This window comes from Danio rerio, chromosome 4, assembly GCF_049306965.1.
Source record: "Danio rerio strain Tuebingen ecotype United States chromosome 4, GRCz12tu, whole genome shotgun sequence".
NCBI lineage: Eukaryota > Metazoa > Chordata > Actinopteri > Cypriniformes > Danionidae > Danio > Danio rerio.
This window is the reverse complement of record NC_133179.1, coordinates 16,634,458-16,658,334: the sequence shown is the minus strand read 5'-3', so window position 1 is coordinate 16,658,334 and position 23,877 is coordinate 16,634,458. Positions and strand designations below refer to the sequence as shown.

The following is a 23,877-nucleotide window of genomic DNA, read 5'->3' as shown; positions in this document are numbered from 1 at the left end:
ATATATATTTAATATTAATATTTTATATATTGCAATAATATTTGAACAAAGTCTTAATTTATTTTTTTTTTTTTTTGCTTCGCTTGATTTTTCCTCTTTAAATTTGTATTTCATTTTTTTTTCTATAACATAAATTTGGGTTAGCTAGTTTTTGGACTGTTATCGTAAGTTATTCTGTTAGATAAGCTCCAGATTTGGCATCAGTATTGACTAATCTAATGTATATGCACAAATATAATAATGTAAAGCTTCCTATTAAAAATATGAATTTAAAAGACAGATTTGTGAGGGGAGTACTCGTATATGCTGAGCTCTGTATATATTGAAAATGTCCAAGTTCAAAAGTCATGGAGAAAAAAAAATAGTAATAGCATTAATTAAAGATACGATTCCAACAATTAAGATAAATCCTATTATTAAGAGTTGTTTTTCTTATTTTTATTTTGTTGCACCATTGGGCATGTTTATGGTACAGTTCAACTAAAAGACAAAAGGGAAAAAAATTACTGTGAAAGAAATTAATAAGGTTACTGACCCCTGATATTTTCTCAAACATAAAAAATCAAACTACATAAATATAAATTAATCATCCTCTGTATACATTTATTTGCCAACTATACACACACACACACACCCTGTTTCATACTGACCCTGTATCCTCTTATATTAGACATGTTTAACTTGTTCATCTTTTTGAGATTACAGCACTGTTTGACTGATTTTTCTCTTCCAGTAGCAGGTTTGACTGAATCTTTCTCTGTGTCTCTGATGAGGAGGATGTGAAGCTCAGGACTGGTCATCATATCAACACATCAATCTACAGACAAACATCACATTTAATAAAGATTTAATGAAGAAAGCCTGATCAATGTGTCAATGTTGTGCCCACTTGTGGAGGATTTGTGCATCTGCATGAAAACAGCAAGAGGACAGGAAATGAAGAGTGTGTAATCCTGCAGCTGTAGAGCAGTTTAAGCCTCATTAAAAACACCTGAAGCTGCTAATCAAGCTCATCAGCACTGATAGAAATCTCCTGACTCAACTCTTTTCTTTTATTCCAGCAGAAATTAAGATTAAAAATTGATGTAAAAGTTATTTATTTTCAGTCAATTACAGGCTGAAATGAATCAAGTTTTTGGTGACTATTTTTGTGATTGTTTGCACATTTTAAACAGAAATATGTTTCATGAATGCTGACATTTTTAATTAAAAATAAGAAGTTTATGTGAGACAGTATTGATCCCACTGCTGATATTTTATATCATATGAAGAAAACCTCTAAACACAACTGTCCAAAGCACATGTTCACAGCAGCACAAGCTCAGGTGATAAAGTGTTGTGAGCTCATATTTCACTACTGTTTACATTAAAACAATCAAATGATGATTTACCCAAGATAAATTCATAAAGGCACTAGTGGCCTTAAACTGATTTACAGGAGGAAAGTCATGGATTTAAATCATTTGAGTGGAAAAGTTGTTTGATTAAATACAAATCCCTCAGTAAAACTGCTAAACAATCATGTGCTTCGTTAGTTAATTTGCTCGTTAACTAAATTGAAACCACACAAAGCTTGTGTTAATTCTAGTGCATTGTTTAAAAACTGAAATAATATTAAATATTCAATGAGCAAAATCCCATCCAAAACACAAATAAAGTTTCTCAGACTCAGCGGCTCGGCTGATCAAACAAACTGTTTTAATCTGAGTCCTGAGGTCAAATTCAATGACTGTTGATTTCAATTTGAGAATCCTGTTGATTTAATTAGAAACACACAATTACAAATGAAGGTCACCAAGAGCGAGGTTTGAACCCGGGTCTCCAAGATTAAAACACGACACTTTAATAAGCTGAGCCACAGAGTCTGAGGAGAGCATAATAGCTGTAGATTGTCTTTTATTGCACAATTTTATCATATTTTTGGACAGAATCATCACTACACACAAATACTTCAAAGCACAATAACACTTTTTGGTTTCAGTAGCTCAATTGACTAAACCCCTGTGCTTTAATCTGAGAGACCTGGGTTCAAATCCTGCTGTTGCTGATCTTAATGTCTAAATTGAGTGCTTTATATCAATTTACTGAATTAAAACATGATGTGTGTTCTCAGACTCTGTGGCTCAGCAGGTAAAACTTTACAGTTTAACTTTGAGGTTGTGGGTTTGAATCCAGCTTATACCGGAATCAGTGAAAATGTTTTCTTTTATCAATAAACAGCAAAAGATCTCAATATGACCCTGTCAAAAACACTTCTCTACTCATCTGGCTAAGTGGCTCAAATGATTAAAGTGCTGTGTTTTAATGCGGGAGTTCTGGGTTCAAACCCTGCTTATGTCAAAGTGAGCGAAAATTTTCACCAGTACTAGAATAAATATCAATACATAGCATACAAAACACACAACAGAAAACAAGCCACAGTGGTGTAGTGGTTAAAAACATAGACTGATGAGTCTGATGCAGTAAAGATGTGGGTTCAAATCCCAAACATTACATCTTTATCTGAATTTGTCAGAAAACACTCTTTATATTCCAGGAAAACCCAGGACTCTGAACTGAGTCAGTGGCTCAGTTGGTAAAGCATTAGCCTTTCCTCTTGGAGTCTTGGGTTCGAATCCCACTATTGCTTATTGCTGTCATTAAAAAAACCCAATAACATGCGCCAAACTCCATCTCTCAGCGTGTAAGCTACGATGGCACTAGTGGCTAAACACCGTTGGTTGCGGACAAGGTGACGGTCGAAACATGGGTTCGAATCCCACCTAAGAACCTACCTGGGGCGGTAAGGCAAACATGAAGACAAGTACCTGAAGCTCAAGGGGAACTGAGCACAATGTGAAACACGGACTGGAACATGAAGTGAAACACGGACCAGAGCACAAGTTCACCTGGGGCGGTAACACAAATGAGAATGGTGAACACACCTGGCACGATAAAACTGACATAAGTGAGGAAGGCAGCACTGAGATGAGGGATGGGTCGAGAGAGGCAGACTGGAGATGAGAGGGGTGGACCAGAGAGGAGGAGAGAAAGGTGAGGCGGAAAAGAAAGAGAGAAAAGGAAGAAATTCCTTTTTTTTTGGAAAAAATACCTTTTTTTTGGCAGGAATGATAAAATCCTGTAACACCGTGGTGATTCGAACCCCAGTCTCCTGTGATCAGTTTAGCTCTCACACCATGAGCACTGACCACTAGGCCACCAGGAACTCACACTAACAACTGTTCCCTAGTTATATTTAAAGATCACGCATGATCACGCAGTTTAAAAAAAAAAATTAAGAAATAATTATTTTATTTAATAAATTAATTTAAAATAAATTTAAATTTAAATCTTAAAAATGGCAAAACATTTAAAAAACACTCAACAGACATAAATAGACTCACCAGCAGTGGCAGAATAAACAGAGAATGGGGAAATGGATCTCGTGTTGCTCCAGAAATCACACTATAAACTGTTCAACATTAATTCTGCATAAAGAAACAAATAAAACTGAAGTTAGAGCACATTACACAGCCTGACACGGTGCAAAGACACGAGTGAAAGACTACCTAAACTACAGAGTGAAACAAATACAGCAGAAATCATTGCACTTCACTATTATAGTGTCAATCATAATATTTTTTAATTTAATACATTACAAAACTCTTCAATTAGCAAAAGTTACAGAAAAAAAGACTGAGCATTAGGAACTGCCTAGATGTGCATTATCTCAAGGGTTTGCACTTCCCCCATACAAAAGATGATTTAAATCAAGCCATGTAACTTTTAAAATTTGTTTCAAGTTTTTAACTTTAATGCTAGAATTGTTATTTTGCATCCGCTTTGTGCACTTTGTGTTAGCAGCATATCTCTGTTTGTCAAATAACAATGTTAATCTTACAGACAAATACTTATGCATTACCTGTCACTCAGCAGATGTCCATCATTACAGTCAATGTCTGACCACATGCTTCTGCTGGAACAAACACATCTGACGTATCAACAATGATTTAAATACAATTTAACACTGATATATGCCATAATATATAAAATAACTGATATATAATGAGCACTAACGACTTTAAAAGAGGAAAATCACTAGTTAAGTGTGGATACTTACAGGTGATCAGAGTGACATCCTGGATGCTTGACAACACAGCGTGTAGTTTGTTATTAACGTTATGGCTGACATACATGCTGTTGAATGAGTCTGTAAATAAGCTGTCATCTGCAGTAACTGTACTTTAACGGTCTTAAAACATGAATAATCAGTCGTGTCGAGGCGGCTGTCATCAGTGTCATGTTGTTGATGAGGCTCTAAAGGTGTCACAGTCACGCTGAACGTCAAAGCCGCAGACGCCGCCTAGTGGAGCGGAAGTGAATCAGTGTCAGTAGTTTTAATGCATGAAAACAAACTAGAAGTGTGTCGTTGGAGACGGGATGCGTTTTTAGTGTTATATAATTTAAATCACGTCTGTGATCTTCTTTAAATGGTCTCGAGCAGCAGATAAACATGACATCTAACGGATGATCAGCTTCCCAACTGAAGGGGTAAGAAAATAATAATGAAATGTCCAATGTGTTGAACTGCAGTTGGCATATAGCACATGGCCGAAATATAAACACAAACAGTAGAAGAGACAAGAGGTTCTACAAATATAGTATTTTTCAATTTGTTTATGCTTCAAATATTTATTTTTGACGCAAAGTTATCTTTATTATTTAAGTTCAGAATCAATAATTTATTTCATGTTCAGATATTTGCAGACTCCTAAAGTCTATTTTAAAACGACTCATTTTCCAGCTCCTCCTTGTGGACATGAAGCATATCTTACAGAACTGAACCACAGAGGGAAAATCACTCTTACTGACTGACTTAGATTGCATGGGGAAATGCAGGTATCATCAAGTTTATCCATCAGTGTCGCAAGTTTTTCTTAAGAAGAAAATTTTAATTAATAACAGTTTTATTATGAAAACATTTTTAACATTTAAATTTTTTTGTCAGCTGTTTTTTTATAATTAAATTTTTTATCATTTTAAGTTAGATGTCTTTTTCCAAAAGGGAATATTTGAGCACTTTTAACAGCAGACAGCAGCATAAGGGCATTAAGTTGTCTGAATGTTGCAGTGCTCACTGGAATCAAGTGTGCATCTCTGTTCACTATGCAGGGCCGCTTTCCTCTTCAACATTCTGAACTCTAAATCAATCAAAATACATGTTACTGTAGATGTCACAGGACAGCACACACGTTTCAATACATTGAACAGCAAATACTGTAGTACTGATAGCTAAATATTGTCCTATTAAAAAATACATCAATGAAAAGCTTATTTATTCAGTTTACAGGTGATGTATAAATCACAATATTAATAAAAGTGAGTCCAGGTCACAAATGTCAGTCCATGGTTTACAATATGATCAATCAAGGTTGCTTGAATTGCATCTAACAAATTTGTTCCTGTTTTTTTTTTGTTTTTTTGTCCACATGCTCCTCCAGATCTACCTCTGCCTTTTCCTGTGACATTGCCTTCCTTACTTATTCAGGTAAACTCAGCTGTGTTTTTTCTAGTGCTTTTAATAATTACAATAGGTTTAACCAATAGGTGGCGACAAACAGCCATCAAAAATATTTCACTGAATAATTCTTGAGAAATGACACATCTCGTAATGAAACATGAAGTTTTATGAGTGAATTATTGAGTCAGTAATTGAGAATGAGGCTAAAAATAAATATGACGTGTTGTACAAGATTATAAGGGTACATTTATACATTTAGCATTATCAGCAACAGTAGCAAAGATTTGTCCCATTATTTGACTATTGAACTTTTTTATTCAGCTGGTTATTATTTTATTTATTTATTTTTTATGAATATTACAGCTTATGTTTGTTAAAACCAAAAGTTTCTTGCAGTAATGTTTTTGTAATAAATGGAAAGCAAATGACATTTCATACATGAATACATTAGGTTTACTTACTATTATATTCCTCTTACCATTTCATTTTCATTTCAAAAGTCACAAATAGCCGCTGAGAGACAGTGCGTGTTGACAACAACAAACGCGTTTCGTCAAGATGTTTGGCACCGTACGCCTTCTGTAGTAGCAGGTGGATAATAAAAGGTAAAGTTTTACGTCTGTTCAGCAGGCAGTTCAGCAAGAGAGCAGCACGTAAACAAGCTGCTGGCATATTTATATTTACAATTACAAGCTTAAATAATAATCAGTTCATATTTAAATGTGTACTTAAAGTGCTAAGCAAACAATTTTGCACGATAAATGACCTTATGGAAACTAGACGTACAGGTGAGTCGCGTGACACTCTTGATATTAGTGTATGTGTGTTCAGTTGAGTGGCATCACTGTAACATCATATGCGGGGACTGTAGTGCAATAATCTGACTAAATACTACTGAACTCATCCTGCTAAACATGTTTAGGAAAATTCAAACTTAATATTTCATATTTATTGCATTTCCTCAAGAAAATGTAGGAAAGATTTGGAATTGTTTATTAACAAAAACATGGAGTATAATAAAGAAATGAGTTTATTTGATGTAGTTTTATTCTGATAATGACAACTTGAACTGTAAAGCACAACAGATTTTTATTTGTGTTGTGTTATTAGGAAAACACCATATACATAAGAAAAAGTGGGCTCAATGTAAACCAAACTTTTCCCATTTTGTGAATGACTTCAAATCATATGAAAAACTTTTAGAACGACAAAACAAAAAGCACTGAAAACCTAATGATCTGAAAACATTTCATTTCATGTCAATGTATATATTTTTATATATCTGTCTCTTTCAGAAAACTATGTAAATATGTAATACCTCCTCTTCTTGTGGCACTGAATTAATGATAAAGTGAAATAATCTGCAAGTGTTGTAGACTAGAGTTTTCATGTTTGTCAGACTGAACCTGAAGCTTGGAGGAGCAGGTGGGAAAATGCTCTGTGCTTTCTAACAGATGAGTCGTTAGTGACAAAAACAAGCTGAAACTTCAGACTGTCAATGAAACTTGTCTTTTATTTGATAAATGTGCACAAGGCAGATGACAAACAGCTGCTCCACAACTCCCTCTTGTGGCCAATGAGTGTAACCATATAAACGACATCAAATAAACAAGAGGTGACTATTTTATTGATCTAAATATCCAATTAATCAGATTTTGAAAGGCTTAAACCACTTTAAAGATTAAGTTTGAGGGTAATTCTCTTACAACGTCATTTTCCACACAATTATGTTTAAGGTAAATGATAATAACAACAACAATAAATTACAATAATAATTAATAATAATGTAAATATATATTCCAACTAAAATATATTACCATTTTTTAAAAATAGTATATTTTCTCGTAGAGCATTTCCTGTTATTGATTTATTATTTCTCCTGGATAAAGTCTTTACACCTTCAAATGACACTAAGCAGATGACCAATATCTTGCAAAATAAATAACTAATAAAATATGATGCAGTCATCATAACAAATGATACAGAAATTAGTTTAATATGACGTAACATAACGTTGCATTTTCACAGTCACACATGACTAAAATGAATATAATTAGTATTGTCATCATTTAAAATGGAGTAAATGGTGAATTCCTTTGTGTATTACAACTGTTGTGTTATTAAATGTTTGACTTTTTTTAAGCTAAATGTGAAAAGTTTTCTATGGTGTGACCGTCTCAATCACGGTTCAGTAGATTACAGCTCTTATAAATTAAAAAGAACATTGTGAAATCATTAATACACACCTCAGACTAGGGGCTTGGACAATAAACCATAATATATTGGATCCTGATAACAATAACATGTCAATAACAACGCTAAGCGCTGCACTTTTTTATTCTATATTGATCTAAGAGCCAATCACACAGCAGAAGTGTGCAGCAATGGGAATCTAAAAGTGTGTTGATATTAGAGATGTACTGAATGTACTAAAATATGGAAAATAAATATTGAGATTGCATTTTTCCATTCCTCAGACCTAATTTTACAAGTGTATATATATTTTAGTAAATGGCAATCATTTTTTTCTGGCCATATATTTCTAAAAACAAGAATTTGACACATTTTGGCACTGAAAACCATGTCATGTGGTGTGACACTATATGATAACTTTACAATTTGACTCAATTACACAAGAAGATTTTCCATATTTCACTTTTTTCATATTTAACTAGAACATTTGTTTCATTGTGTTGTCATTTGCTGTGACACCCCTACAGTGCTCAGCATAATTGTGTAAACCCCATTTTGATAATTAATATTTTTATAAATTTCTCAGTGAATATAGGATATTTATTTTGATGCTTTTAAACAAAACAGATTTATTAAACAGATATGTTTATTAAAATGATTTTTTTTCACCAAACATATTTATAAATTGAAGGAAAATACAATTAAATTCAAGCAAAATATTGCAAAGAGTATTTTTTTTTATATATTGCAAAAAAAATTCAACTGAATATTTTAATTTTTTTGGTTTTCTTATTTTTTTTCTCTTTTTTTATTTGTATTTCATATTTTTCTATAACATAAATTTGGGTTAGCTAGTTTTTGGACTGTTATCGTAAGTTATTCTGTTAGATAAGCTCCAGATTTGGCATCAGTATTGATTAATCTAATGTATATGCACAAATATAATAATGTAAAGCTTCCTATTAAAAATATGAATTTAAAAGACAGATTTGTGAGGGGAGTACTCGTATATGCTGAGCTCTGTATATATTGAAAATGTCCAAGTTTGGAAAATTAAGGAGAAAAAAAATAGTATTAGCATTAATTAAAGATACGATTCCAACAATTAAGATAAATCCTATTATTAAGAGTTGTTTTTCTTATTTTTATTTTGTTGCACCATTGGGCATGTTTATGATACAGTTCAACTAAAAGACAAAAGGGAAAAAAATTACTGTGAAAGAAATTAATAAGGTTACTGACCGCTGATATTTTCTCAAACATAAAAAAATCAAACTACATAAATATAAATTAATCATCCTCTGTGTACATTTATTTGCCAACTATACACACACACACACCCTGTTTTATACTGACCCTGTATCCTCTTATATTAGACATGTTTAACTTGTTCATCTTTTTGAGATTACAGCACTGTTTGACTGATTTTTCTCTTCCAGTAGCAGGTTTGACTGAATCTTTCTCTGTGTCTCTGATGAGGAGGATGTGAAGCTCAGGACTGGTCATCATATCAACACATCAATCTACAGACAAACATCACATTTAATAAAGATTTAATGAAGAAAGCCTGATCAATGTGTCAATGTTGTGCCCACTTGTGGAGGATTTGTGCATCTGCATGAAAACAGCAAGAGGACAGGAAATGAAGAGTGTGTAATCCTGCAGCTGTAGAGCAGTTTAAGCCTCATTAAAAACACCTGAAGCTGCTAATCAAGCTCATCAGCACTGATAGAAATCTCCTGACTCAACTCTTTTCTTTTATTCCAGCAGAAATTAAGATTAAAAATTGATGTAAAAGTTATTTATTTTCAGTCAATTACAGGCTGAAATGAATAACGTTTTTGGTGACTATTTTTGTGATTGTTTGCACATTTTAAACAGAAATATGTTTCATGAATGCTGACATTTTTAATTAAAAATAAGAAGTTTATGTGAGACAGTATTGATCCCACTGCTGATATTTTATATCATATGAAGAAAACCTCTAAACACAACTGTCCAAAGCACATGTTCACAGCACAAGCTCAGGTGATAAAGTGTTGTGAGCTCATATTTCACTACTGTTTACATTAAAACAATCAAATGATGATTTACCCAAGATAAATTCATAAAGGCACTAGTGGCCTTAAACTGATTTAGAGGAGGAAAGTCATGGATTTAAATCATTTGAGTGGAAAAGTTGTTTGATCAAATACAAATCCCTCAGTAAAACTGCTAAACAATCATGTGCTTCATTAGTTAATTTGCTCGTTAACTAAATTGAAACCACACAAAGCTTGTGTTAATTCTAGTGCATTGTTTAAAAACTGAAATAATATTAAATATTCAATAGACAAAATCCCATCCAAAACACAAATAAAGTTTCTCAGACTCAGCGGCTCGGCTGATCAAACAAACTGTTTTAATCTGAGTCCTGAGGTCAAATCCAATGACTGTTGATTTCAATTTGAGAATCCTGTTGATTTAATTAGAAACACACAATTACAAATGAAGGTCATCAAGAGCGGGATTTGAACCCGGGTCTCCAAGATTAAAACACGACACTTTAATAAGCTGAGCCACAGAGTCTGAGGAGAGCATAATAGCTGTAGATTGTCTTTTATTGCACAATTTTTATCATATTTTTGGACAAAATCATCACGACACACAAATACTTCAAAGCACACAAACACTTTTTGGTTTCAGTAGCTCAATTGACTAAACCCCTGTGCTTTAATCTGAGAGACCTGGGTTCAAATCCCACTGTTGCTGATCTTAATGTCTAAATTGAGTGCTTTATATCAATTTACTGAATTAAAACATGATGTGTGTTCTCAGACTCTGTGGCTTAGCAGGTAAAACTTTACAGTTTAACTCTGAGGTTGTGGGTTTGAATCCTGCTTCTGCTAAAATCAGTGAAAAACATTTTTTTTACAATAAACAGCAAAAGATCTCAATGTCACCCTGTCAAATACTCTCTTCAGCTTGTGTGGATCAGTGGCTCAGTTGATTTAAACAATATGTTTAAACTTTGAGGTTATGAGTTTGAATCTCGCTTATGCTGAAATCGGTGCAAAATAATTTTACCAATAAAGTACAAAGATCTCAATGTCACCCTGTCACAAAAACTCATCAAGCAGCTCATCCAGCACAGTGGCTCAATTACCTAAGACACTGTGTTTTAACTTACAGGTTGTGGGTTTGATTCCTGCTTAAACCAAAATCAATGCAAAATGTTTTAAGCGATAAACTGCAAAAGATCTCAATGTCACCCTGTCAAAAACCCTCTTCTGCTCGTCTGACTCAGTAGCTCAATGGATTTAAACGCCATGTTTTAACTTTGGGGTTCGTGGGTTCAAATCCTGCTTATGCTACAATGCAAAGTTTTTTTTTTTAGTGATGAAGTGCAAAAGATCTCAATGTCACCCTGTCAAAAACACAACTTTTCTCATCAAGCTCAATGGCTCAGTAGATTAATTCACTGCATTTTAACTTCAGAGTTGTGGGTTTGAATCCTGCTTATGCTAAAATCAGTGCAAAATGTATTTTTAGCGATAAAGTGCAAAAGATGTCAATATGACCCTGTCAAAAACACTGCTCTACTTGTCTGGCTCAGTGGCTCAAATGATTAAACGCTGTGTATTAATGCGGGAGTTCTGTGTTTAAACCCTGCTTATGCCAAAAGGACTGAACATTTTCACCAGTACTAGAATAAATATCAATACATAGCATACAAAACACACAACTCAAAACAAGCCACAGTGGTGTAGTGGTTAACAGCATAGACTGTCAAGTCTGATGCAGTAAAGATGTGGGTTCAAATCCCAGTCGTCACATCTTTATCTGAATTTGTCAGGAAACACTCTTTATATTCCACCTGAAAATCTCAGCACTCTGGACTGACTCAGTGGCTCAGCTGGTAAAGCATTAGCCTTTACTCTTGGAGTCTTGGGTTTGAATCCCACTATTGCTTATTGCTGTCATTAAAAAAAACCCAACAACATGCGCCAAACACCATCTCTCAGCGTGTAAGCTACGATGGCACTAGTGGCTAAAACACCGTTGGTTGCGGACAAGGTGACGGTCAATACATGGGTTCGAATCCCACCTAAGAACCTACCTGGGGCGGTAAGGCAAACATGAGGGCAAGTACCTGAAGCTCAAGGGGAACTAAGCACACTGTGAAACACGGACTGGAGCATGAAGTGAAACACGGACCAGGACACAAGTTCACCTGAGGCGGTAACACAAAAGAGAATGGAGGACACACCCGGCGTGATAAGACAGACATGAGTGAGGAAGTCGGCACTGAGATGAGAGATGGGCGGACCGGAGAAGAGAGAGGCGGAGTGGAGATAAGAGGGGCGGATCAGAGAGGAGGAGAGAAAGGTGCGGCGGAGCAGGAAGAGGAAAAAATTCCTTTTTTTTTGGAAAAAATACCTTTTTTTTGGCAGGAATGATAAAATTCTGTAACACCGTGGTGATTCGAACCCCAGTCTCCTGTGATCAGTTTAGCTCTCACACCATGAGCACTGACCACTAGGCCACCAGGAACTCACACTAACAACTATTCGTTTGTTATATTTAAAGATCACGCATGATAACGCAGTCTAAAAAAAAAATTAAGAAATAATTATTTTATTTAATAAATTAATTTAAAATAAATTAAAATTTAAATCTTAAAAATGGCAAAAACATTTAAAAAACACTCAACAGACATAAATAGACTCACCAGCAGTGGCAGAATAAACAGAGAATGGGGAAATGGATCTCGTGTTGCTCCAGAAATCACACTATAATCTGTTCAACATTAATTCTGCATAAAGAAACAAACAAAACTGAAGTTAGAGCACATTACACAGCCTGACACGGTGCAAAGACACGAGTGAAAGACTACCTAAACTACAGAGTGAAACAAATACAGCAGAAATCATTGCACTTCACTATTATAGTGTCAATCATAATATTTTTTAATTTAATACATTACAAAACTCTTCAATTAGCAAAAATTACAGAAAAAAAGACTGAGCATTAGGAACTGCCTAGATGTGCATTATCTCAAGCGTTTGCACTTCCCCCATACAAAAGATGATTTAAATCAAGCCATGTAACTTTTAAAATTTGTTGAAAGTTTTTAACTTTAATGCTAGAATTGTTATTTTGCATCCGCTTTGTGCACTTTGTGTTAGCAGCGTATCTCTGTTTGTCAAATAACAATGTTAATCTTACAGACAAATACTTATGCATTACCTGTCACTCAGCAGATGTCCATCATTACAGTCAATGTCTGACCACATGCTTCTGCTGGACAAAACACATCTGACTTATCAACAATGATTTAAATACAATTTAACACTGATATATGCCATAATATATAAAATAACTGATATATAATGAGCACTAACGACTTTAAAAGAGGAAAATCTCTAGTTAAGTGTGGATACTTACAGGTGATCAGAGTGACATCCTGGACGCTTGACAACACAGCGTGTAGTTTGTTATTAACGTTATGGCTGACATCCATGCTGTTGAATGAGTCTGTAAATAAGCTGTCATCTGCAGTAACTGTACTTTAACGGTCTCAAAACATGAATAATCAGTCGTGTCGAGGCGGCTGTCATCAGTGTCATGTTGTTGATGAGGCTCTAAAGGTGTCACAGTCACGCTGAACGTCAAAGCCGCAGACGCCGCCTAGTGGAGCGGAAGTAAATCAGTGTCAGTAGTTTTAATGCATGAAAACAAACTAGAAGTGTGTCGTTGGAGACGGGATGCGTTTTTAGTGTTATATATATATTAAATCACGTCTGTGATCTTCTTTAAATGGTCTCGAGCAGCAGATAAACATGACATCTAACGGATGATCAGCTTCTCAACTGAAGGGGTAAGAAAATAATAATAAAATGTCCAATGTGTTGAACTGCAGTAGGCATATAGCACATGGCCGAAATATAAACACAAACAGTAGAAGAGACAAGAGGTTCTACAAATATAGTGTTTTACAATTTGTTTATGCTTCAAATATTTATTTTTGACGCAAAGTCATCTTCATTATTTAAGTTTAGAGTTAATAATTTATTTCATGTTCTGATATTTGCAGACTCGTAAAGTCTATTTTAAAACGACTCATTTTCCAGCTCCTCCTTGTGGACATGAAGCATATCTTACAGAACTGAACCACAGAGGGGAAATCACTCTTACTGACTGACTTAGATTGCATGGGGAAATGCAGGTATCATCAAGTTTATCCATCAGTGTCGCAAGTTTCTCTTAAGAAGAAGAAAATTTAAATACTTTGATAAAAGTTTTATTACAAGCACATTTTTAACCTTTTTAAATGTTTTTGTCAGCTGTTTTTTTATAATTTCATTTTTTTAAAATCATTTTAAGTTAGATGTCTTTTTGCAAAAGGGAATATTTGAGCACTTTTAACAGCAGACAGCAGCAGAAGGGCATTAAGTTGTCTGAATGTTGCAGTGCTCACTGGAATCAAGTGTGCATCTCTGTTCATTATGCAGGGCCGCTTTCCTCTTCAACATTCTGAACTCTAAATCAATCAAAATACATGTTACTGTAGATGTCACAGGACAGCACACACGTTTCAATACATTGAACAGCAAATACTGTAGTACTGATAGCTAAATATTGTCCTATAAAAAATACATCAATGAAAAGCTTATTTATTCAGTTTACAGGTGATGTATAAATCACAATATTAATAAAAGTGAGTCCAGGTCACAAATGTCAGTCCATGGTTTACAATATGGTCAATCAAGGTTGCTTGAATTGCATCTAACAAATTTGTTCCTGTTTTTTTTTTTTTTTTTTTTGTCCACATGCTCCTCCAGATCTACCTCTGCCTTTTCCTGTGACATTGCCTTCCATACTTATTCAGGTAAACTCAGCTGTGTTTTTTCTAGTGCTTTTAATAATTACAATAGGTTTAACCAATAGGTGGCGACAAACAGCCATCAAAAATATTTCCCTGAATAATTCTTGAGAAATGACACATCTCGTAATGAAACATGAAGTTTTATGAGTGAATTATTGAGTCAGTAATTGAGAATGAGGCTAAAAATAAATATGACGTGTTGTACAAGATTATAAGGGTACATTTATACATTTAGCATTATCAGCAACAGTAGCAAAGATTTGTCCCATTATTTGACTATTGAACTTTTTTATTCAGCTGGTTATTATTTTATTTATTTATTTTTTATTAATATTACAGGTTATGTTTGTTAAAACCAAAAGTTTCTTGCAGTAATGTTTTTGTAATAAATGGAAAGCAAATGACAGTTCATACATGAATACATTAGGTTTACTTACTATTATATTCCTCTCACCATTTAATTTCCATTTCAAAAGTCACAAATAGCCGCTGAGAGAAAGTGCGTGTTGACAACAACAAACGCGTTTCGTCAAGATGTTTGGCACCGTACGCCTTCTGTAGTAGCAGGTGGATAATAAAAGGTAAAGTTTTACGTCTGTTCAGCAGGCAGTTCAGCAAGAGAGCAGCACGTAAACAAGCTGCTGGCATATTTATATTTACAATTACAAGCTTAAATAATAATCAATTCATATTTAAATGTGTACTTAAAAGTGCTAAGCTAACAATTTTGCACGATAAATGACCTTATGGAAACTAGACGTACTGGTGAGTCGCGTGACACTCTTGATATCAGTGTATGTGTGTTCAGTTGAGTGGCATCACTGTAACATCATATGCGGGGACTGTAGTGCAATAATCTGACTAAATACTACTGAACTCATCCTGCTAAACATGTTTAGGAAAATTCAAACTTAATATTTCAAATGAGTTTATTTGATGTAGTTTTATTCTGATAATGACAACTTGAACTGTAAAGCACAACATATTTTTATTTGTGTTGTGTTATTAGGAAAACACCATATACATAAGAAAAAGTGGGCTCAATGTAAACCAAACTTTTCCCATTTTGTGAATGACTTCAAATCATATGAAAAACTTTTAGAACGACAAAACAAAAAGCACTGAAAACCTAATGATCTGAAAACATTTCATTTCATGTCAATGTATATATTTTTATATATCTGTCTCTTTCAGAAAACTATGTAAATATGTAATACCTCCTCTTCTTGTGGCACTGAATTAATGATAAAGTGAAATAATCTGCAAGTGTTGTAGACTAGAGTTTTCATGTTTGTCAGACTGAACCTGAAGCTTGGAGGAGCAGGTGGGAAAATGCTCTGTGCTTTCTAACAGATGAGTCGTTAGTGACAAAAACAAGCTGAAACTTCAGACTGTCAATGAAACTTGTCTTTTATTTGATAAATGTGCACAAGGCAGATGACAAACAGCTGCTCCACAACTCCCTCTTGTGGCCAATGAGTGTAACCATATAAACGACATCAAATAAACAAGAGGTGACTATTTTATTGATCTAAATATCCAATTAATCAGATTTTGAAAGGCTTAAACCACTTTAAAGATTAAGTTTGAGGGTAATTCTCTTACAACGTCATTTTCCACACAATTATGTTTAAGGTAAATGATAATAACAACAACAATAAATTACAATAATAATTAATAATAATGTAAATATATATTCCAACTAAAATATATTACCATTTTTTAAAAATAGTATATTTTCTCGTAGAGCATTTCCTGTTATTGATTTATTATTTCTCCTGGATAAAGTCTTTACACCTTTAAATGACACTAAGCAGATGACCAATATCTTGCAAAATAAATAACTAATAAAATATGATGCACTGTCATCATAACAAATGATACAGAAATTAGTTTAATATGACGTAACATAATGTTGCATTTTCACAGTCACACATGACTAAAATGAATATAATTAGTATTGTCATCATTTAAAATGGAGTAAATGGTGAATTCCTTTGTGTATAACAACTGTTGTGTTATTAAATGTTTGACTTTTTTTAAGCTAAATGTGAAACGTTTTCTATGGTGTGACCGTCTCAATCACGGTTCAGTAGATTACAGCTCTTATAAATTAAAAAGAACATTGTGAAATCATTAATACACACCTCAGACTAGGGGCTTGGACAATAAACCATAATATATTGGATCCTGATAACAATAACATGTCAATAACAACGCTAAGCGCTGCACTTTTTTATTCTATATTGATCTAAGAGCCAATCACACAGCAGAAGTGTGCAGCAATGGGAATCTAAAAGTGTGTTGATATTAGAGATGTACTGAATGTACTAAAATATGGAAAATAAATATTGAGATTGCATTTTTCCATTCCTCAGACCTAATTTTACAAGTGTATATATATTTTAGTAAATGGCAATCATTTTTTTCTGGCCATATATTTCTAAAAACAAGAATTTGACACATTTTGGCACTGAAAACCATGTCATGTGGTGTGACACTATATGATAACTTTACAATTTGACTCAATTACACAAGAAGATTTTCTATATTTCACTTTTTTCATATTTAACTAGAACATTTCATTGTGTTGTCATTTGCTGTGACACCCCTACAGTGCTCAGCATAATTGTGTAAACCCCATTTTGATAATTAATATTTTTATAAATTTCTCAGTGAATATAGGATATTTATTTTGATGCTTTTAAACAAAACAGATTTATTAAACAGATATGTTTATTAAAATGATTTTTTTTCACCAAACATATTTATAAATTGAAGGAAAATACAATTAAATTCAAGCAAAATATTGCAAAGAGTATTTTTTTTTTATATATTGCAAAAAAAATTCAACTGAATATTTTAATTTTTTTGGTTTTCTTATTTTTTTTCTCTTTTTTTATTTGTATTTCATATTTTTCTATAACATAAATTTGGGTTAGCTAGTTTTTGGACTGTTATCGTAAGTTATTCTGTTAGATAAGCTCCAGATTTGGCATCAGTATTGATTAATCTAATGTATATGCACAAATATAATAATGTAAAGCTTCCTATTAAAAATATCAATTTAAAAGACAGATTTGTGAGGGGAGTACTCGTATATGCTGAGCTCTGTATATATTGAAAATGTCCAAGTTTGGAAAATTAAGGAGAAAAAAAATAGTATTAGCATTAATTAAAGATACGATTCCAACAATTAAGATAAATCCTATTATTAAGAGTTGTTTTTCTTATTTTTATTTTGTTGCACCATTGGGCATGTTTATGGTACAGTTCAACTAAAAGACAAAAGGGAAAAAAATTACTGTGAAAGAAATTAATAAGGTTACTGACCGCTGATATTTTCTCAAACATAAAAAAATCAAACTACATAAATATAAATTAATCATCCTCTGTGTACATTTATTTGCCAACTATACACACACACACACCCTGTTTTATACTGACCCTGTATCCTCTTATATTAGACATGTTTAACTTGTTCATCTTTTTGAGATTACAGCACTGTTTGACTGATTTTTCTCTTCCAGTAGCAGGTTTGACTGAATCTTTCTCTGTGTCTCTGATGAGGAGGATGTGAAGCTCAGGACTGGTCATCATATCAACACATCAATCTACAGACAAACATCACATTTAATAAAGATTTAATGAAGAAAGCCTGATCAATGTGTCAATGTTGTGCCCACTTGTGGAGGATTTGTGCATCTGCATGAAAACAGCAAGAGGACAGGAAATGAAGAGTGTGTAATCCTGCAGCTGTAGAGCAGTTTAAGCCTCATTAAAAACACCTGAAGCTGCAAATCAAGCTCATCAGCACTGATAGAAATCTCCTGACTCAACTCTTTTCTTTTATTCCAGCAGAAATTAAGATTAAAAATTGATGTAAAAGTTATTTATTTTCAGTCAATTACAGGCTGAAATGAATTAAGTTTTTGGTGACTATTTTTGTGATTGTTTGCACATTTTAAACAGAAATATGTTTCATGAATGCTGACATTTTTAATTAAAAATAAGAAGTTTATGTGAGACAGTATTGATCTCACTGCTGATATTTTATATCATATGAAGAAAACCTCTAAACACAACTGTCCAAAGCACATGTTCACAGCACAAGCTCAGGTGATAAAGTGTTGTGAGCTCATATTTCACTACTGTTTACATTAAAACAATCAAATGATGATTTACCCAAGATAAATTCATAAAGGCACTAGTGGCCTTAAACTGATTTACAGGAGGAAAGTCATGGATTTAAATCATTTGAGTGGAAAAGTTGTTTGATCAAATACAAATCCCTCAGTAAAACTGCTAAACAATCATGTGCTTCATTAGTTAATTTGCTCGTTAACTAAATTGAAACCACACAAAGCTTGTGTTAATTCTAGTGCATTGTTTAAAAACTGAAATAATATTAAATATTCAATAGACAAAATCCCATCCAAAACACAAATAAAGTTTCTCAGACTCAGCGGCTCGGCTGATCAAACAAACTGTTTTAATCTGAGTCCTGAGGTCAAATCCAATGACTGTTGATTTCAATTTGAGAATCCTGTTGATTTAATTAGAAACACACAATTACAAATGAAGGTCATCAAGAGCGGGATTTGAACCCGGGTCTCCAAGATTAAAACACGACACTTTAATAAGCTGAGCCACAGAGTCTGAGGAGAGCATAATAGCTGTAGATTGTCTTTTATTGCACAATTTTTATCATATTTTTGGACAAAATCATCACGACACACAAATACTTCAAAGCACACAAACACTTTTTGGTTTCAGTAGCTCAATTGACTAAACCCCTGTGCTTTAATCTGAGAGACCTGGGTTCAAATCCCACTGTTGCTGATCTTAATGTCTAAATTGAGTGCTTTATATCAATTTACTGAATTAAAACATGATGTGTGTTCTCAGACTCTGTGGCTTAGCAGGTAAAACTTTACAGTTTAACTCTGAGGTTGTGGGTTTGAATCCTGCTTCTGCTAAAATCAGTGAAAAACATTTTTTTTACAATAAACAGCAAAAGATCTCAATGTCACCCTGTCAAATACTCTCTTCAGCTTGTGTGGATCAGTGGCTCAGTTGATTTAAACAATATGTTTAAACTTTGAGGTTATGAGTTTGAATCTCGCTTATGCTGAAATTGGTGCAAAATAATTTTACCAATAAAGTACAAAGATCTCAATGTCACCCTGTCACAAAAACTCATCGAGCAGCTCATCCAGCACAGTGGCTCAATTACCTAAGACACTGTGTTTTAACTTACAGGTTGTGGGTTTGATTCCTGCTTAAACCAAAATCAATGCAAAATGTTTTAAGCGATAAACTGCAAAAGATCTCAATGTCACCCTGTCAAAAACCCTCTTCTGCTCGTCTGACTCAGTAGCTCAATGGATTTAAACGCCATGTTTTAACTTTGGGGTTCGTGGGTTCAAATCCTGCTTATGCTACAATGCAAAGTTTTTTTTTTTAGTGATGAAGTGCAAAAGATCTCAATGTCACCCTGTCAAAAACACAACTTTTCTCATCAAGCTCAATGGCTCAGTAGATTAATTCACTGCATTTTAACTTCAGAGTTGTGGGTTTGAATCCTGCTTATGCTAAAATCAGTGCAAAATGTATTTTTAGCGATAAAGTGCAAAAGATGTCAATATGACCCTGTCAAAAACACTGCTCTACTTGTCTGGCTCAGTGGCTCAAATGATTAAACGCTGTGTATTAATGCGGGAGTTCTGTGTTTAAACCCTGCTTATGCCAAAAGGACTGAACATTTTCACCAGTACTAGAATAAATATCAATACATAGCATACAAAACACACAACTCAAAACAAGCCACAGTGGTGTAGTGGTTAACAGCATAGACTGTCAAGTCTGATGCAGTAAAGCTGTGGGTTCAAATCCCAGTCGTCACATCTTTATCGGAATTTGTCAGGAAACACTCTTTATATTCCACCTGAAAATCTCAGCACTCTGGACTGACTCAGTGGCTCAGTTGGTAAAGCATTAGCCTTTACTCTTGGAGTCTTGGGTTTGAATCCCACTATTGCTTATTGCTGTCATTAAAAAAAACCCAACAACATGCGCCAAACACCATCTCTCAGCGTGTAAGCTACGATGGCACTAGTGGCTAAAACACCGTTGGTTGCGGACAAGGTGACGGTCAATACATGGGTTCGAATCCCACCTAAGAACCTACCTGGGGCGGTAAGGCAAACATGAGGGCAAGTACCTGAAGCTCAAGGGGAACTAAGCACACTGTGAAACACGGACTGGAGCATGAAGTGAAACACGGATCAGAGCACAAGTTCACCTGAGGCGGTAACACAAATGAGAATGGCGGACACACCTGGCGTGATAAGACAGACATGAGTGAGGAAATCGGCACTGAGATGAGAGATGGGCGGACCGGAGAAGAGAGAGGCGGACTGGAGATAAGAGGGGCGAACCAGAGAGGAGGAGAGAAAGGTGCGGCGGAGCAGGAAGAGGAAAAAATTCCTTTTTTTTTGGAAAAAATACCTTTTTTTTGGCAGGAATGATAAAATTCTGTAACACTGTGGTGATTCGAACCCCAGTCTCCTGTGATCAGTTTAGCTCTCACACCATGAGCACTGACCACTAGGCCACCAGGAACTCACACTAACAACTGTTCGTTTGTTATATTTAAAGATCACGCATGATCACGCAGTTTAAAAAAAAATTAAGAAATAATTATTTTATTTAATAAATTAATTTAAAATAAATTAAAATTTAAATCTTAAAAATGGCAAAACATTTAAAAAACACTCAACAGACATAAATAGACTCACCAGCAGTGGCAGAATAAACAGAGAATGGGGAAATGGATCTCGTGTTGCTCCAGAAATCACACTATAATCTGTTCAACATTAATTCTGCATAAAGAAACAAACAAAACTGAAGTTAGAGCACATTACACAGCCTGACACGGTGCAAAGACACAAGTGAAAGACTACCTAAACTACAGAGTGAAACAAATACAGCAGAAATCATTGCACTTCACTATTTTAGTGTCAATCATAATATTTTTAAGTGTAATACATTACAAAACTCTTCAATTAGGAAAAGTTACAGAAAAAAGACTGAGCATTAGGAACTGCCTAGATGTGCATTATCTCAAGCGTTTGCACTTCCCCCATACAAAAGAAGATTTAAATCAAGCCATGTAACTTTTAAAATTTGTTGAAAGTTTTTAACTTTAATGCTAGAATTGTTATTTTGCATCCGCTTTGTGCACTTTGTGTTAGCAGCGTATCTCTGTTTGTCAAATAACAATGTTAATCTTACAGACAAATACTTATGCATTACCTGTCACTCAGCAGATGTCCATCATTACAGTCAATGTCTGACCACATGCTTCTGCTGGACCAAACACATCTGACTTATCAACAATGATTTAAATACAATTTAACACTGATATATGCCATAATATATAAAATAACTGATATATAATGAGCACTAACGACTTTAAAAGAGGAAAATCTCTAGTTAAGTGTGGATACTTACAGGTGATCAGAGTGACATCCTGGACGCTTGACAACACAGCGTGTAGTTTGTTATTAACGTTATGGCTGACATACATGCTGTTGAATGAGTCTGTAAATAAGCTGTCATCTGCAGTAACTGTACTTTAACGGTCTTAAAACATGAATAATCAGTCGTGTCGAGGCGGCTGTCATCAGTGTCATGTTGTTGATGAGGCTCTAAAGGTGTCACAGTCACGCTGAACGTCAAAGCCGCAGACGCCGCCTAGTGGAGCGGAAGTGAATCAGTGTCAGTAGTTTTAATGCATGAAAACAAACTAGAAGTGTGTCGTTGGAGACGGGATGCGTTTTTAGTTTTATATATTAAATCACGTCTGTGATCTTCTTTAAATGGTCTCGAGCAGCAGATAAACATGACATCTAACGGATGATCAGCTTCTCAACTGAAGGGGTAAGAAAATAATAATGAAATGTCCAATGTGTTGAACTGCAGTAGGCATATAGCACATGGCCGAAATATAAACACAAACAGTAGAAGAGACAAGAGGTTCTACAAATATAGTGTTTTACAATTTGTTTATGCTTCAATTATTTATTTTTGACGCAAAGTTATCTTTATTATTTAAGTTCAGAATCAATTATTTATTTCATGTTATGATATTTGCAGACTCGTAAAGTCTATTTTAAAACGACTCATTTTCCAGCTCCTCCTTGTGGACATGAAGCATATCTTACAGAACTGAACCACAGAGGGGAAATCACTCTTACTGACTGACTTAGATTGCATGGGGAAATGCAGGTATCAAGTTTATCCATCAGTGTCGCAAGTTTTTCTTAAGAAGAAGAAAATTTTAAAACAGTTTTATTATAAACACATTTTTAACATTTTTTTTGTCAGCTGTTTTTTTATAATTTAATTTTTTTATCATTTTAAGTTAGATGTCTTTTTGCAAAAGGGAATTTGAGCACTTTTAACAGCAGACAGCAGCATAAGGGCATTAAGTTGTCTGAATGTTGCAGTGCTCACTGGAATCAAGTGTGCATCTCTGTTCACTATGCAGGGCCGCTTTCCTCTTCAATATTCTGAACTCTAAATCAATCAAAATACATGTTACTGTAGATGTCACAGGACAGCACACACGTTTCAATACATTGAACAGCAAATACTGTAGTACTGATAGCTAAATATTGTCCTATAAAAAATACATAAATGAAAAGCTTATTTATTCAGTTTACAGGTGATGTATAAATCACAATATTAATAAAAGTGAGTCCAGGTCACAAATGTCAGTCCATGGTTTACAATATGATCAATCAAGGTTGCTTGAATTGCATCTAACAAATTTGTTCCTGTTTGTTGTTGTTTTTTTTGTCCACATGCTCCTCCAGATCTACCTCTGCCTTTTCCTGTGACATTGCCTTCCATACTTATTCAGGTAAACTCAGCTGTGTTTTTTTTTCTAGTGCTTTTAATAATTACAATAGGTTTAACCAATAGGTGGCGACAAACAGCCATCAAAAATATTTCACTGAATAATTCTTGAGAAATGACACATCTCGTAATGAAACATGAAGTTTTATGAGTGAATTATTGAGTCAGTAATTGAGAATGAGGCTAAAAATAAATATGACGTGTTGTACAAGATTATAAGGTTACATTTATACATTTATCATTATCAGCAACAGTAGCAAAGATTTGTCCCATTATTTGACTATTGAACTTTTTTATTCAGCTGGTTATTATTTTATTTATTTATTTTTTATTAATATTACAGGTTATGTTTGTTAAAACCAAAAGTTTCTTGCAGTAATGTTTTTGTAAT

The 23,877-nt window shown here is 34.1% G+C and overlaps 3 long non-coding RNA genes across 7 annotated transcripts in view; all 3 read right to left on the bottom strand.

Annotated features, from left to right (window-relative positions):
- LOC101884691 (uncharacterized) overlaps nucleotides 1-23,877 on the bottom strand; it is an 89,584-nt gene that overhangs the window by 23,825 nt on the left and 41,882 nt on the right. The gene's annotated exons all lie outside the window — the stretch shown is intronic.
- Nucleotides 581-4,309, bottom strand: LOC101885185 (uncharacterized). Of its 5 annotated transcripts, none has more exons than XR_012402033.1 (5): nucleotides 4,100-4,309; nucleotides 3,902-3,955; nucleotides 3,384-3,467; nucleotides 2,151-2,993; nucleotides 581-1,850 (listed from the first exon to the last, which is right to left on the bottom strand). It is a non-coding gene; the product is annotated as an uncharacterized lncRNA (long non-coding RNA). The 5 variants fall into 5 exon arrangements; XR_012402034.1 differs by having other exon boundaries at nucleotides 3,902-3,952; XR_001798254.3 differs by lacking the exon at nucleotides 2,151-2,993 and having other exon boundaries at nucleotides 581-908.
- Nucleotides 17,318-22,286, bottom strand: LOC103910442 (uncharacterized). The gene is made up of 4 exons (XR_001798253.4): nucleotides 22,077-22,286; nucleotides 21,879-21,932; nucleotides 21,362-21,445; nucleotides 17,318-18,266 (listed from the first exon to the last, which is right to left on the bottom strand). It is a non-coding gene; the product is annotated as an uncharacterized lncRNA (long non-coding RNA).